Source organism: Muntiacus reevesi, chromosome 2 (genome assembly GCF_963930625.1).
Source record: "Muntiacus reevesi chromosome 2, mMunRee1.1, whole genome shotgun sequence".
In the NCBI taxonomy this organism is placed as follows: domain Eukaryota; kingdom Metazoa; phylum Chordata; class Mammalia; order Artiodactyla; family Cervidae; genus Muntiacus; species Muntiacus reevesi.
In genome coordinates this window covers 46,706,316-46,722,741 of record NC_089250.1, presented here as the reverse complement: position 1 = coordinate 46,722,741, position 16,426 = coordinate 46,706,316, and the positions used below count along the sequence as shown (strand labels likewise).

Genomic DNA, 16,426 nt, shown 5'->3' with positions numbered 1-16,426 from the left:
GCAGATGCTCAATCAATGTTGAATAATTTAATTAATAAAATGTAACATAGGATGGCATGATTATTAATAGCACTGTGACAATAATGCAGGACTAAAGATAGTTGAGGAAGAATCAAGGAAATTTCCATTGTAATTTAATCAAAAGTAAAATATAAGCAGAATTTCCCCCAATATGATAAGCTGTTGGAAAGAAATTTGAACAAGCAGAGCTGATGTCAGGTCAAACCATGGGTGTGTGTTCAAAAAGTACATTAGAGGAAGCTTAGACAGGAAGTTGAGGAAGACAGAGGCATATGAAATTGACAGAATATCAAGGTAGGTGAGAATTTCCAAGAGAGCAGTGAGTATGGACAATGTAGAATTAGCTTCAGTTATATATAGAACAGAAAGTTTACTTAGAATATTTTTCTTCATGCAAATGAAGTCCAGAGGCACTGGTACAGTGCTGACATACTGGCTTTATGATTGCCTGGGACCAAAATTCCTTCTATCTTACTGCTTTGCCATCTAAACATACAGGCTTCCCCCTCACTTTCCAAAATAGTTCTTGGGTACAAGCCATTTTCTCTGCATCCCAGCCAGGGAGAAACAGGAAGAGAGAAAGATAGCAATGCTGAATCCTTTAAGGACACTTGTGTGCTAAGCCACCACATATTCCATTAGTCATATAGCCACATCTAGTTGCAAAGGAAGCTTGGAAATGTAATCTTGGAAATCCACATGCTCAGTTTAAAAGTTAGGGAAAAGAAATAAAGGGGTCAAAAAATAGTCTCTGCCCCAGCATGTAATCAGAGGAACTAAAAGAGGAGATTGTATTGCAGGGAATGAAATCATGAGAAACTTCATGGATTGAACGAATGTTCGCAATTCTGTTCCCTACACACTGACTGCCAAGTGTTATCCAGTGGCACAAGTAGTGGCCAAATGAGTGATCATGGAGACTCACGTGGGTCTCAGCATCCCAGTTAATCCCACACTAAAGCCTGATCAACATCCTTCTTCACTCTCATGGAAGCTATTCCAGACCTTCACCAATCTTTTAACTGTTCTCCCACTTCTCTGACCTTTGTCAACCCAGAAGAAATGAACATTGGGTACATCAGTTTTCCATCCCCATATCTACAGCCTTATCTCTATCATTCACCCCCAAAACACTTATCCTCTAGGTTTCTTGTTTGTTTTCTTTATTTTATCGTGCCCTTTCTTCTGGTCAAGATAATTCCTGCCCCTCAGGAACCTCTCTCTATATTGCAAAGATCTTGAGATGGAGAGGTTATCCTGGATTATCTTGGTGGAACCAATGTAATCACAAGTTCCTTATAAGGGGGAGGTAGGAGAGTCAGAGAAGGAGACAGAAACAGAGGTGAGAGAGAGAGACAGAGACAGGGAGAGAGAGTTGAAGATGCTACTCTGCTGGCTTTGGAGATGGAAGAAGGTGTTACAAACCAAAAAATGCAGGCAGCTCCTTGAAGCTGAAAAAGGCAAAGAAAGAGATTTTTTCCTAGAGCTTCCAGAAGGAATTCTGTCCTGCTGACCCATTTTAGAATTTGACATCTAAAACTGAAAGGTGCTAAGTTTCTTAAACCACTAAATTTGTGGTAATTTGTTAAACAGCAGTTGATGCAAACCACTGTGGTTGCTTGTTTCAGAAACTAAACAAGACTTTTGGTAAAAGCAATTGGGGAAAAATTCTTTCTACAAATATTTACAAATTGAGATTGGGTCACCATGACAGGAGTTTAAATGAAGCCCTGGACAGTGACTTCTGGCAGCAATACATGAAGATACGGAGAACAACCTGAGATTACTGTTGGAAAACCAACTTTCCTTCTGCTTAGGTCACAGCCACTCACATTGAGTTTAACATAAATACACCACATTTGCATGTGAACTGGTCAAGCTTGTTGTGACAGGCCTAGACTGCATTTATGTAAATCAAAATAAGCTTTAAATTTGTCCAGGAGTTTATTGACATTTCTGACCCTAGGTGTATGATGAATACCAAGTTTCAATAGACTATTCAAATCTCCTGAGTAATACTGTGAAAATGGGCATGCCTAAATGCTATAATTCCCTACAACTAAAAAATTGAATAATTTACTTTTTCATAATCTGTGTTGGGGTATATGAATAGCAAGATTCTATTGAGAAATGTCTGAATCACATCTTTCATTTGCTTTTCAGATTAATTTGCCATCCTGCTCCACCCTGCTTTAAGCCCTGGGAGGCTGGCCTAACATAGACTGATTTCATAGGCACCCTGGACTTCCTTGTCTTCTGGCTTGGGAGTTGCAAATGAAGATTATGGCCAAAGGAAGTAAGAAAGGTGAAGAGTTGTTCTTCCAGTTTCCTCCCAAATCATCTAGTTCTTATTTACAACAGATTTTTAGTTCTTGATTCAGAATCTGCCTCTGGGGAAATCCAACCTAAGACAGCATGGTATCAGGGAACTGTCCTCATCTTCAAGGTGGGCCCCGATAATGTGCTTGTACTACTCATAGCTAGCTGGACCCAAGCTTCACCCATCAGATTCTCTTTCCTGGTAAACTGGTATTGGATTAGAGAGGCTGTTGGTCAGTGTCTACAGGAGACTGGGGTGCCTGCATGTGAACTCAGGAGTTTTGCAAAGTCATAGTTTACCAAGTGGATAGAAGAAGCAGAGAAAGGCAGAGTGTAGGGTGGTGTGGGAGGCCAGGAGAGACACAGAGAAGAAAATGCACCTGAGAATCTGAGAGGAGAGATGCTCCCTGTTCCAGGCTCCTTCCCTCCCTAAAGTCTTCCTTTATCCACATCCAGCTCCTGATTGGTAAATTATGCTGATAAAGGTGTAATATGGGTATAAATTCCACTTTGTGTCTTAAGTTAGCTCAATAACTTCTCCTTTTTTCCCTTCTTCTTTTGGCTGTATTGCGCAGCATGCAGGATCTTAATTCCCCGACCAGGGATTGAACCTATATCCCCTGCCTGAATTGCTAGCACAAAGTTTTAACCACTGGACTTCCAGGGAAGTCCCTAGCTCAAGTAACTTCTATACATACTCATACATACTCAAGTAACTTCTATACTTCTATACATTCTACAAAGAATCAGTTAATCCAGAAATCTATATAAAATTACACCCACACTCTCAGTGAACCAGAAAGTTCTGCTCCACTACACAGCCTGTTAGAATTTTCTGAAAGCACAATGATTATTAATCTCCCCACAGGTGAATGAACAAGTCTTCAGCTACCCTCCGGCATTCACAAAACCTGACCTGAAGGCCTGGCTATTACATAGAGCAAGATGTTTGTGGTCCAAGACAACCTAGAATGGAACAATTTATTCCCTAATTACTCTCACTGGAGCAGCACCAAACTGCCCCAGATTTAGTGATATGTGGCAGGAGGAGGAAGTTGGAAGAGGTCAAACAAGCATAAGCAGGAACAGACTGACACCAATTCTGCAAGTCCCCAGCTTCCACCTGCTGCCTGCCAGAGTTCTGAATCCTCAGCCTCTCTATCTGTACTACTGGGCTACCTGTGTTTGGATGTCACAGATGCTCTTTTGGGGGACAGCAGTACTCTGTTCAGAATGTATCCTCTTTCTAGCAGCCTATCATAGTTCACAAAAGTCTCCTTATTGACTTGTGCTTTGGTTAAGATATTATTTCCAGGATATCACTGCTAAAGTATGGATATTCTGTAAAAGTACAGAAAAAAGACTGAAAATATAGTCATAACTGATTGTGCTCTGCCATTCTGGGTAGACCATGGAGCAGCTCAGTGATCCCAGGCTTTGTAACCAAGATCCTCACTGCTGCTCCATCCCCCATCCACACAGATCTGTCCCACTGAGATCCTGCCACCTCTCAGGAAATCTTGCCTGGACGGGGCCTAGCTCTGTCTCCTCTTCTTCTCCCAATAAGAAAATGGAGTTGAATGTGGTCAGAGTGGGGAAATCCAACTTCATCCTTCACCTTATCCTGGAAAAAGAAAACCTCTTTTGGAAATTCCCTGGTGGTCCAATGGTTAAGACCCTACACTTCCACTGCAGGGTGCATAGGCTTAATCCCTGGTGGGAGAACTAAGATACCATATGCTGTGCAGTGCAACCAAGACAAAACAGAAATAAACAAAACAACATCAACAGCAAAAACCTCTTTCTCTCCCTCTATGGGACAATCGATATAATGCCCCAGTGGACCACCTCTTCTAAACTGGAGTTGAGACTGAGGAATATCTTCAACCTCTATGTTCCTGGTCAAAGGAACCTGGAAGCACATCGCTGCTATTCAGGTAGGGAGGCAGCAGGAAGATTTCTTTTCATACTTTTTGGTGATAGGGAAAAGGATTGCACAAAAGAAAAAAGCATTAAAGGGTTTTAATTAGATTCATTCATTTGTTAAACAAGGATCTGTTAAGTGCCTACTCTTGGCATTGGGTATACAAGAAACAGGCTCCTGCTTTTGTGAAACTTAAATACTAAAGGAGCTGGATATCGATCAAACAGTCACTCCAAGGTAGTGTTTCCAACTGTAGACAATGTTGCGTTCCATCGGACACCTGGGAATGTCTGGAGACATTTTTGTCACAACTGGAGGAGCTGCTACTGGCATCCAGTGAATAGAGGCTAGGAATGCTGTTGAACATCCTTTAATACCTGGAGCAACCTCTCCATAGTACAGAATTATCTGGCTCAAAACATGAGCTGAAGCAATGATGAGAAACCCTGTACTAAGGCAGTTGTTTTCAAAGTATGGTCCCTGACAGGCAGCATCTGCATTACGTGAAAACTTGTTAGAAATGCAAATTCTTAAAGAAAGAAAGAAAAGAAAGTGCAGTCACTCAGTCGTGTCTGACTCTTTGCAACCCCATGGACTGTAGCCTATAGTGCTCCTCCATCCATGGGATTTTCCAGGCAAGAGTACTGGAGTGGGTTGCCGGCCTTACCCTCAATCTACTGAATCAGAAATTCTGGGGTAGAAGCCAGCATTATGTGTTTTAAGGAGCCCTTCCAAGGAGTCTGATACACACTGTTTGAGAAACACTGAATTAAGGAATGAGAAAATCTATCATCACAAAATGAGGCAAATTTCATGATAGAAATAGGAAAAGGAAAAGAACTCTGGACCAGTACAACTCAAAAAGTGGTTTACCCACTACTGGCAGCATTAGCATCATCAGAGAGCTTATTAGAAATATAAAGCCTTGGACCTCAGCCTAGACCCACTGAATCATGGGGAGATATGTAGGGGCTAAATCAAGAAAATCACTGGAGGCCATTCTAAGTAACTAAGACTTTACATAAGGGAAATTGGGGATCTCTGAAAAATTCAAATTCAGGCAATAAACACAAATATGTTGGAGAAAAAAGATGAGAGGTGGGGAAGCCAGTTGGTTGGTGAATGTGGTGGCTCCATGGGCATGTGAACAAAGGCAGAGGCAGCCGGGATAGAATGAAGTACATGAGAGAAAGCCTCAGGAGGCAGAGTGCAGAGGATGTGATGGCTGATTGGGTTAGGGCATGGCGGTGTGTCAGGAATTCTTTTGATTGCAAGTAATAAAAATTCTCAAGATAGAATGGCTTTACAAAAGGAGAGTTTATTCTTCTTTTATAACAAGTCTACACTGAAGTCACTGCTACCTTTGGTTTAGTGATTTAACAATACCAAGGTTGGAGTCCCTGTGATTCTCTTGGTCTTTCCTTAATACGTGTTACCTCATGGTCACAAGATGGTTGCTGCCTCTCCAGATATCTTGTCTGTATTCAGGGACAGAAGGAGGAAATAAGAAAGACAGAGTTTATTCCTTTTAACAAAAAAGCAAAAGTTTTTGCAAAACTACTTGCAGATTTCTATGTATTAGGGTGTTAAAAAGTGTTTATCAAAAAAAAAAAAGTGTTTATCATCAACATCTTCATAGCAGAGAAAGTTTGGGGGGAATTGGTATTAAGCACTGCAACCTATAGTATCTATAAGGGAGAAAGTGAGGTAGAAGACAGTGGGCTTCTGGGCCAGACACCTGGTGGTCGTCAAGTGGAGTAAAACTGAGCCTTGTTCTCACCCAGTGACTCCAAAGACAAAGCTAGTGGCAAAAGCTGAGCCCTGCTAAAGCTAAGAGATAAGGTGCCCACTCCTGAGGTCAAAGAAGACTTTCCTGTCTGCACAGGCACAGGAAGGCTTCTTGGCAGTAAAAAATGAAGGGGGCTCCCACCACATAATAAGTGTGGACTTGTACCCATAGGTCACTACAGTGAGATCCATCTTAGCAAAAAGTTACGCATGCATCTTAGGGAGGATCCATGGACCAGTCAGGTGTGAAGAAAGAAACAATTGGCCAAGGGTAAACAAAGACCCGGAAGGACTGTCCTATGTAAGTGATTTACATCACCTCTGTATTGTACTCTTCTCCACCCAGGAGGCCTGGACTCGTCTCAGGATGTGTGTTTTTGCCTAGTGTCTGACTTACGACACTCTTCCTCACCATACCCTTTCTCTCTGGGTATGTATCTCTGACCTGCTTCTGAGTTGAATAAACTGTTTTCCTGTGTGCTCTCCCATACACTGTGCTGTCTCTAATAAGAAACTTTGTACCTGTTTTTACAGCTTTAACCTCCTTGAAACATCCTTGCTTTCAAACAGGGGCAAGAGCCAGGGCCACTTTGCTTCTAGCCTCTAGCCCCTGGTGGTCTAGTGGCTAGGACTCTTGGTTTTCATCCAGGTTATCCAGGTTTAATTTCTGGGTAAGGAACTAAGATCTCTCTTCAGAAAGAGAGATTCTGCTCTCCCCCCCACTCTCCCTCTGTGATCAAAAGGATTAACCTAGAATGACTCTGGCTTGAGTGAATGGAGGGACACTGGCACCATTCCCTAGCCTAAGCAAGACATGAGAAGGAACAAATTTGGAATGAGAAGAATCAACTCTGCAGATTTCCTTTGCCCGGTAAGAACACATATTCAGAGGTCTCAGGGATAAAGAGATAGATATCTTTGAGGGTCATAACCCCACCTACCACATTGTTATTTATCAAGGAAATAACTTTGATATTACAATTTATAAACATTCCAAACTAATTAAGGAGGAAGGGACTTCCCTGGTGGTCCAGTGGTTAAGAGTCCTCCTGCCCCTCAAACTCAGGGGACATGAGTTTGATCCCTGGTCTGGGAGGATTTTACATAACTTGGAGCAACTAAGGCTGTGTGCCACAACTACTGAGCCCACACTCTAGAGCCCATGGACTGCAACAACTGAACCTGAATGCTATAACTACTGAAGCCTGCACCCCCTAGAGCCTGTGTACCACAACTAGAGAGTAGTCCCTGGTCACTGCAGTTAGAGAAAGCCTGCATGCAGCAACAAAGATCCAGCATGGGAAAAATAAATAAATAAACAAATTTTAAAAAGAGGAAAAAAAGAGCTCTATCACTCTATAAATTTTCTAGTGATTGTAGGAATCCCTTTGGTGTTTGCATCTACCAGCTAAAATTTACAGAGAAGGTAGTGGGCTGAGAAAGTACTGCCTCCCAGCAACTCACCAGAAGTGCTTCTCCTTTTGGAGTTGAGAATGAATCTGGAATAGAGTTAGTGCCAGAGAAAGTAGGAGAAGAAAGTGGAGCAAGAGAAATTGGGGCAGAAAACACTCTTTCAGCCAGATGCGGAGAACAGTTGCATTGAGCCTCTAAACAGGTGGAAAATTTGGCTCTGGAAGTGAAAAAAGGATGTCAAGTATTCAGTTCAGTTCAGTTGCTTAGTTGTGTTTGACTCTTTGTGACCCCATGAACTGCAGCATGCAAGGCCTCCCTGTCCATCACCAACACCTGGAGCCTACTTAAACCCATGTCCATTACATCGGTGATGCCATCCAAACATCTCATCCTCTGTCGTCCGCTTCTCCTCCTGCCTTCAATCTTTCCCAACATCAGGATTTTTTCCAATGAGTTGGTTTTTCCCATCAGGTGGCCAAAGTATTGGAGTTTCAGCTTCAGCATCAGTCCTTCCAATGAAGAAGCATTAGTGCTGCATTTAACCCAAGGATTCATTTGTTAGTGTGGGATTGATTCTCCAGAGATACTTCCTGCTTCAGTGATTTTTGGCTTTGCCAAATTTTGTTTATCCGAAGCTTCTCCCTGAGTCTGCTGTTGATCTGACCAAGTTTCCCATCCCACTCATTCTAACTCCTCTCAGTTTAGATTTAATATAGTCCCAGGTTTGAAAGAGGACTTATTAATTATTATCAAAGTTTGTGTGCTGTGTTTAGTCGCTCAGTCATGTCCGACTCTTTGTGACTCCATGGACTATAGCCTGCCAGGGGGATTCTCCAGGCAAGAATACTGCAGTGCATTTTCATGCCCTCCTCCAAGGGATCTTCCCAACCCAGAGATAGAATCCAGGTCTCCCGCTTTGCAGAATTCTTTATCGTCTGAGCCACCAGGGTACTTAGCAGTCATTCTCCCTTTTTCTACCTTGGCTCTTTGCAAATAAAAGGTTATATTTTCCCCTTCACCAGTCTACAGGAGAAAGGATATGAATTATTTTAGTTTAAGCAAATAGTCAAAGGCCAGAGGTATTTTTAGTCTCTATACTACCATACAAGAAAACTTAGAATGTATTTTATGCCCTATATGGCACCTTGTATTTTCCAAAGATGGTCACAATTAATAGCTCCCTTCTCCCTGGTTCTTACAAGGTAACTGATACTCCTCCCCTTAAGAGGTGCAGCCTGTCTTCCCTGCCCTTCAATCTGAGTGAGCATGTGACTGTGGTAGAATTGATGCTATGTGTGGCATTTAAGGCTAGATCTTAAAAGATAGCCCAGCTCTGCCCAGATTCTCTTGCTTAGAACCCAGCCTCCTTGCTGTGAGGAAGCCCAGAGCCATGGACAGACCACATGTTGGTGTCCCAGTCCCAGCCCAGGCCAGCTGAGGTCTCAGCCAACAAGCACTGCCAGATATGTGAGTAAGCAAACTTCCAGATAACGTTAGACTCAAACTAAGTCACTCCCTGACGTCTGAATCTTCCCAGATGAGGCCCTAAGCATTACGGAGCAGAGACAAGATATCCTTCTGGGCACTTTCTGAATTCCTGATCCCTGGGATCCACAATTATAATAAAATGGTGGTTATTTTCTGCTATTAAGCTTGGAGCAGTCTGTGTTGCAGTGATAGTTACTGGAACACTCAGGTTAGACACAAATGTAGAAAGATGCATTCTTGCCAGCAAACACAAACACAATAACCTTAACAACATGCTGGAATCTTACCATTTTTCCAACAGCTTATTTCTCAAAAATAACAAATGTCTCAACTTCATTAATCTAATCCAGGCTGGCCTTTCCTTCTTCCTCCAATGCAATTAATCTTTTCCAAGAAATTGATGTGGCTGGAGCTCAATGCTGTAGAGATTTCATGAAGTCTCATGAAACCCAGAAACAAATCTTATTTAAAAGAATACACACACACACACACACACACACAAATAAATAAAAGAATACACTTAGTTTTTTTCTTAAAAATTGTTTTTGTAAAATGTGGTTAATGAGGTAACAAAGCATGAAAGAAACTCCTTTTGTGGGGGGTGGGAGGTTTGAAGGGGAGAGGGAAGGAACAAGATGATAAATGCTGAGAGTGAGGTTTCAAATGATAGTAACTATTCAGTAGAAAAAAATAATCCTTATTATTCCTTTTCTGAGCTTTCCCCATCCTTAGAATGCTGGTGATTACAGATCTGTTGAAACAGAGCCCCTTTCTGAAATAATTTTTGGATCCATTTTGCTAGGTTAAATCTCCCTTCCACTGTCCACCCTTGAAAAATATCTGTAGACTCTGAGTTCAGCGAGTAACTGTTTCCTGATAAAGGAAACAATTTTTTTTTTTTTTTTTGGTGGGCTTTTGTGGGCTTCCCTGGTGGTACATTGGTAAAGAATCCACAAGCCCATGCAGGAGACTTGGATTCAATCCCTGGGTGGGGAAGATTCCCTAGAGTAGAAAATGGTTTGTGAGGTTAGTTATATGGAGGAAGCCGTTCGTTCTTTCATTCAACACGATTTGTGTTTACTCTGTCCCTGGGAGGGATGATGAGGGGAGATGGTGGCTGAGATGGACATTTGGGGTGAGGCAGGTGGATGATTTGATCAACCTTAAACAAAGGGTGTAATTTAATTAAGTGTTTCAATGCTGATGCTAAGGAATTTGCTTATTTCTTAGAATCATTTAAACTTACCTTGTGTTCTTTGAAATTCTTTTAAAGAGTGTGAAGTAAAGAATTGGCTTACTTAATAAGGTCTCTTGAATAATTATATTAGATACTTTTTAATGACATTATTTTTAATGTCAACTACTTATTCTTTTGAATGTGACTGCTTTTTTGATGGATAGCTCAAGAAAGCAAAGGCTGGCTTTTGTGTGTGGGTTGATGGATACAGACTGTGATTTCATAACAGTTTTTTAATGCTTGACTTCACTCAAAAATTCAGCTTATGAACAGAAGAGATTGAGACAGTGGATGATGGAAATCTTCTGATATTTCCTAAACCACACTACTGACATTGCCACCTCTTGCCTGCAGCCTTACACTGCAGAGAGCTACCTGCAAACATGCAGAGTACTGGTTCACCACACTTCTCTCCCTGAGCTGCTGGTGCTGCTGCTATTTCAGCAAGACAAAGGTGATGGATGGTCTTTTTGATGATGCCCGGGGACACCAAAATTGTCCTCATGACACACCAGAGTTTCTAAGAAAGCTCCAGATTGTTTCTCATTGCTTCTATCCCAAGCAGTGGTCAGAATTACAAGAATATTAACTGATTTAGTCCATGTAACAATTATTAAAGATAAATTATATTATTACATCTCATTTAGAGATAAGGAAGCTGAAGCACAGATAGGTTAAGTAACTTGTCCGAGATCGCAGTGAACGGAAAAGTCAGGATTTGAACCCTAAACTCTGACTCCAGAGTCCAAGCTCTTAGTCATTACACAACGATGCTATTAAGAGTTCATGTCCTTCTTTATTTAAAAACAAAAGTGTACCCCTAAACAAAAATTCTAAGAAGCCAAATAGCCGATGCATTTTGTCTTTCTTCTAGATTCATCCATCCAGTAATTGATAGGAACAACACTTCTAACCTTTTGCAGTTATTTTTACACAAAGAACATTTTAAAACATACTGTTTTAGAGGGTCCATTTTTGGAAAGGATACATTTATGACTAGCAGATAGCAGGATCTGATTTGCACAACATTTTCCCGTGAAACAGTCAGTTTTCAGAAGCTGCCAGGGCTTCTAAAACAAAACCTGGGACAATGTTCATAATGGAAATGTGCAGAGGCCAGGAAATGGCTAACCAGCTTCTCACGATCATCTGAGGCAAACTGCGAGGACTCAACCAGTCATTTACACATATGCTCTCATTCCATCATAGTTCTATAACTTTTATACCTCCAACTTTGTGGTTGTACATTTATTGCTAAGGCCAACTGGAAGTTTCAAAATAATTATAGAGAATTCAGTTTATTTATATTATCAACATTAGTTGCCTTGTCTGTGGCATTCCCCTTGAAAATCTCCACCATCACCTCACTCCCCCAACCCCCACCCCCACCAACATACACACACTCTCTCTCTCTCTCTCACACACACACAATGATTTATTGAGAAAAAAATAGTCTTGATGTACTGTAACTTTTCCCATCAAGATATGGAGTTTTTTTGTGACTTGATTCTGGACCTAGCTATTTAACTTTCTTTGTCCAATGTTACATGGCAAATAGAATGCAAACAGAGGCTCGAAAAGTACATTGCAGTGGGGCTTATCTCTGGTGCTGGAAGCCTCTTCTGCCATCCAGTAAACAAACCCAGGCTACCTTGCTGGATGATGAATAACATATGGCAAATCATCCAGTCACCCCAGCTGATACCAAAACAAGTACCAGACATGTGAGTGAACTGCCTTCCCCTGCTCCTCCTTCCACCCACAAACCAATCAGCCTACCAACTAGCAGACAATTGAGTGAGGCCACCCTAGACCATCCAAGCTCGACTTAGCAGGCCCAAGAAGACAAAATGTTCATTTGATTAGCAGAACTGTGAGCAAATAAAATGGTTGCTGTTTGGGAATGATTTATAAAATAGCAAAAGTTAACTGGTACCCATCTTTATCGATTCACATGGCTATTTGGGAACCTGCTTTTCCTTAAAAGAGGGAATTAGACTCTACTTTTTGATGACGAGTAGCAAAGGAATTGCAGCCATTTTAACCCTTATTATAACTTTCTGATTTTAGCAGATGTTATTTAAATTACAGCTTCAAGTTGTATGGTATTTGGAGATTCAAGGTAAAGAAAACCTAAATTTAAAGAACATTAATGACCAATAAAAATTCCCCCTCAGCCTCATATTTCCAAGATCTATGGATTTTATTCTAAACTGGCACTGGTTTGAAAAGGTCTTTAACAGATCTTCTGTTAGCTATAACTTTCCCCTCAAAGTGCATTGTTCGTGTACTTGTATGTCTAAGGTTGGACTCCTTCACTAGTCTAGGAAATTTGAGAAAGAAAATGCCATGTCCCACTGCCACACAGTGTCTCCCTGTAACCTGATAAATGTTCCTTAAATGTTTCTTGAATGAATGAATGCATTGATTCTAAATCAAAGGTGATTTTTCCCCAAGGGGGACAATGGGAAGGTCTGGAAACATTTTTGGTTTTCACAACTGGATGGGGTGTGACTGTTGGCATCTTGCGGTTAGAGGCCAGGGGTGCTGATAAACATCCTACAATGCACAGGACAGCTCCCCACAACAAATAATCATCTGAAAAATATCAGTACCGCTGAGTTTAAGAAACCCTGGATGAACGAATAACAGTGAATGAATAGGATATGAAACTGACTGTTGTCATAGCCTAGTCTTATTTGGAGTCTACCCAATCCATAGATTCCTAGCTCTTGTATGCATTATTCCAGCTGATTACCCCTAGTTTCTAGCTGATAACATTGGTGCCACAATGAGAGAAGAGCTGGTACTAGAAGCCTTTACTGGCCGGCCACCTTCTTCAGGGGTCCTCACTGTCCTCATTCTGCTCCAGCCTCAGAGTGTTACTCTAAATTGGATGTGGTCATTCACCTAGAGCCTGATATCCTGGAGTCTGAAGTCAAGTGGGTCTTAGGAAGCATTACTACAAACAAGGCTAGTGGAGGTGATGGAATTCCAGCTGACTATTTAAATCCTAAAAGATGATGCTGTTGAAGTGCTGCAATCAAAATGCCAGCAGATTTGGAAAACTCAGCAGTGGCTACAGGACTGCGAAAGGTCAGTTTTCATTCCAATCCCAAAGAAGGGCAGTGACAAAGAATGTACAAAATACCGTACAGTTTTGTTCATTTCGCATGCTAGTAAGCTTATGCTCAAAATCCTTCAATCTAGGCTTTAGCAGTATGTGTACTAAGAAATTCCAGGTGTATAAACTGTGTTTAGAAAAGGCAGAGAAACCAGAGATCAAATTGCCAACTTTCATTAGATCATAGAGAAAGCAAGGAAATTCGAAAAACATCTACTTCTGCTTCATTGACTACACTAAAGCCTTTAACTGTGTGGATCACAGCAAACTGGAAAATGCTTAAAGAAATGGGAATACCAGACCACCTTACCTGCCTCCTGAAAAACCTGTATGCAGGTCAAGAAGCAACAGTTAGACCCTTACATGGAACAACAGGTTGGTTCAAAATTGGGAAAGGACTACAAGGCTGTATGTACAATGTATTGTCACCCTGTTTGTTTAACTTATATGCAGAGTACAACATGAAAATGCCAGGCTGGATGAATCCCAAGCTGGAATTAGGATTGCCAGGAGAAATATCAACAATCTCAGATATACAGGTGATATCAGTCTAGTGGCAGGATGTGAAGAGGAACTAAGGAGCCTCTTGATGAGGGTGAAAGAGGAGAGTGAAAAAGCTGGCTTGAAACTCAACATTCAGGGGCTTCCCTGGTGGCTCAGTGGTAAAGAATCTGCCTGCCAATGAAGGAGATACAGGTTCGATCCCTGATCTGGGAAGATTCCATATGTCGTGGGGCAACTTAGTGTGTTTGCCACAATGACTGAGCCCACGTACTCTACAGCCTATGCTCCTCAAGAAGAGAAGCTACTGCCATGAAAAGCCCATGAACTGCAACTAGAGAAAAGCCCACACAGCAAGGAAGACCCACCATAGCCAAAAACAAATAAATACAACTGTAAAGAAAATAAATAAATAAAGTGCAGTAAGGAAGACCCACCATAGCCAAAAACAAATAAATACAACTGTAAAGAAAATAAATAAATAAAGTGCAGTATGGTTTAAAAAAAAAAAAGAATTAGCCATCTCTGGATTAGAAAGTATTTAAAAAAACAACAACAATAACAAAAACTCAACATTCAAAAAACTAAGATCATGGCATCTTATCCCATTACTTCATGGCAAATAGATGGGGAAGAAGTGGAAACAGTGACAGATTTCATTTTCTTGGGCTCCAAAGTTATTGCTGATGTTGACTGAAGCCATGAAATTAAAGACGCTTGCTCCTTGGAAGAAAAGATATGACTAACCTAAATGGTGTTTTAAAAAGCAGAGACATCATTTTGCCAACAAAGTTCTGTCTAGTCAGAGCTGTGGTTTTTCTAGTAGTATTGTCTGGATGTGAGAGTTGGACCATAAAGAAGGCTGAGTGCCAAAGAATTGAAGCCTTAAAATTCTGGTGCTGGAGAAGACTCTTGAGAGTCCCTTGGACTGCAAGGAGGTCAAACCAGTCAATCCTAAAGAAAATCAGTCCTGAATTTTCATTGGAAGAACTGATGATAAAGCTGAAGCTTCAATACTTTGGTTACCTGATGCAAACAGCTGACTCACTGGGAAAGACCCTGTTGCTAGGAACGATTGAGGGCAGGAGGAGAAGGGTGCAACAAAGGATGAGATGGTTGGATGGCATCACCGACACAATGGGCATGAATTTGAGAAAACTCTAAGAGATGTGAAGACAGGGAAGCCTGGCGTGCTGCAGTCCATAGGGTCACAAAGAGTTAGACACGGCTGAGCGACTGAACAACAACAAGGACACATATTTACATTTGCTCCTCCAGGTCCAGTCTCAACCTTTCTCCATTCTGCTCTATGCCCTAGAAGGTGGGCCTTTTTGGACTGCTTCAGTGAGCCCTTTCCCTCTGGCTTCACTTTAGATTCAGCCAACAAGGGAAGTAACAGAAGGTGAGTAAGACTGAAGAACTTTTCTTCCTGGGGGTTGCTGTGGATGGGCTGCATCCTTCTGCCGAAAGCCAGAGCTTCTCATGGAGTCTGCTGCTCTCTAACTGTAATATCCCATCTAACTGTAATGTGCCTGTTGACCCTTCAGGCCTAAGGCTGTGAGTGCCTCCTCACTCTTGCTAGCCTCTCTACACTGCACATCCATTTTTATTTCCCTTGACCTGCCCGCATCTTTGTAGTAGTTTGTGAAATTTTCCTCAGTTACCCATTTCCTTCTGGGAAGTACACTGGGGATTGCAAGACCACCAGATGCTTTAATTCAAGGAAGACTTTACATCCACAGAGAACTGCTACCCTGTTTCACTTGTTGGTTTTGATCACCTTGGATACCAAGAAATGCCCTAAGTGAGCCAACTGCTTCATGCTCCTTTAATAATGCAAAGTCTTTGGTGTTTCTCCACCTTGAGTTGAATCTCGAGGTCAGTCCCCCTTTCTTTCCTTACTACACACCATTGCATCTCCGCACTTCAGGTCACAGGACTAAATAAAACCAGATCCTTCCCTTTATCCAAGTGCATTATGCTACTGGCCCTGGTGAGCACCAGGGACCTGTTCCCTGCTGACTTGTGTTGGCCCTGAATGACCCATGTTTTCCTCACCGTTTGCCCGGGTCTGAACTCTTAGCACCTGCCTGCTGGCACAAAAGTTGCTGCAGCTTTGCCAGGGATGATTATCTCTGCCTGCTCCCTTGCCTCTCTCTGCAGTTTATACCTATGATGTAATATTTGTTATAGTTCCTTTCAAATATGTGGTCCTTATAGATTCCCAATATTATCAGATGCTTTCTCTGGCATCTTAATAAATTATTCAGAGTAATCTCAGAAAGAAAAGAAGAAAAGAACTAATTTCTATAGCTACATGTCATATCTTGCTTTATCAATTATTATTACTACCTAAAAAAGTATCTCAACATTTAGCAGTTTAAAACAACCATTCTATTCTGTTTCACAAATTCTATGGGTCAGAATTTCAGGTGGAGTGGGAGTGATTTGTCTCTGCTCTGCGATGTCTGGGGTCTCAGCTGGGAAGACTTGAAGGCCAGTGATGATGCTGTAGTTGACAACTCCTGAAATCATCTGGAGTTCCAGTCACTCACCTGTCTGACTTTTGGGTCAGAATAATGAAAGATTGGAATTGCCAACTTGAGGGCTT

The 16,426-nt window shown here is 41.6% G+C and overlaps 1 pseudogene; it reads left to right on the top strand.

Moving 5' to 3' along the window:
• The first annotated feature begins 4,171 nt into the window (after positions 1 to 4,171).
• LOC136157146 (mitochondrial inner membrane protease subunit 1 pseudogene) overlaps positions 4,172 to 16,426 on the top strand; it is a 57,286-nt pseudogene continuing 45,031 nt past the window's right edge.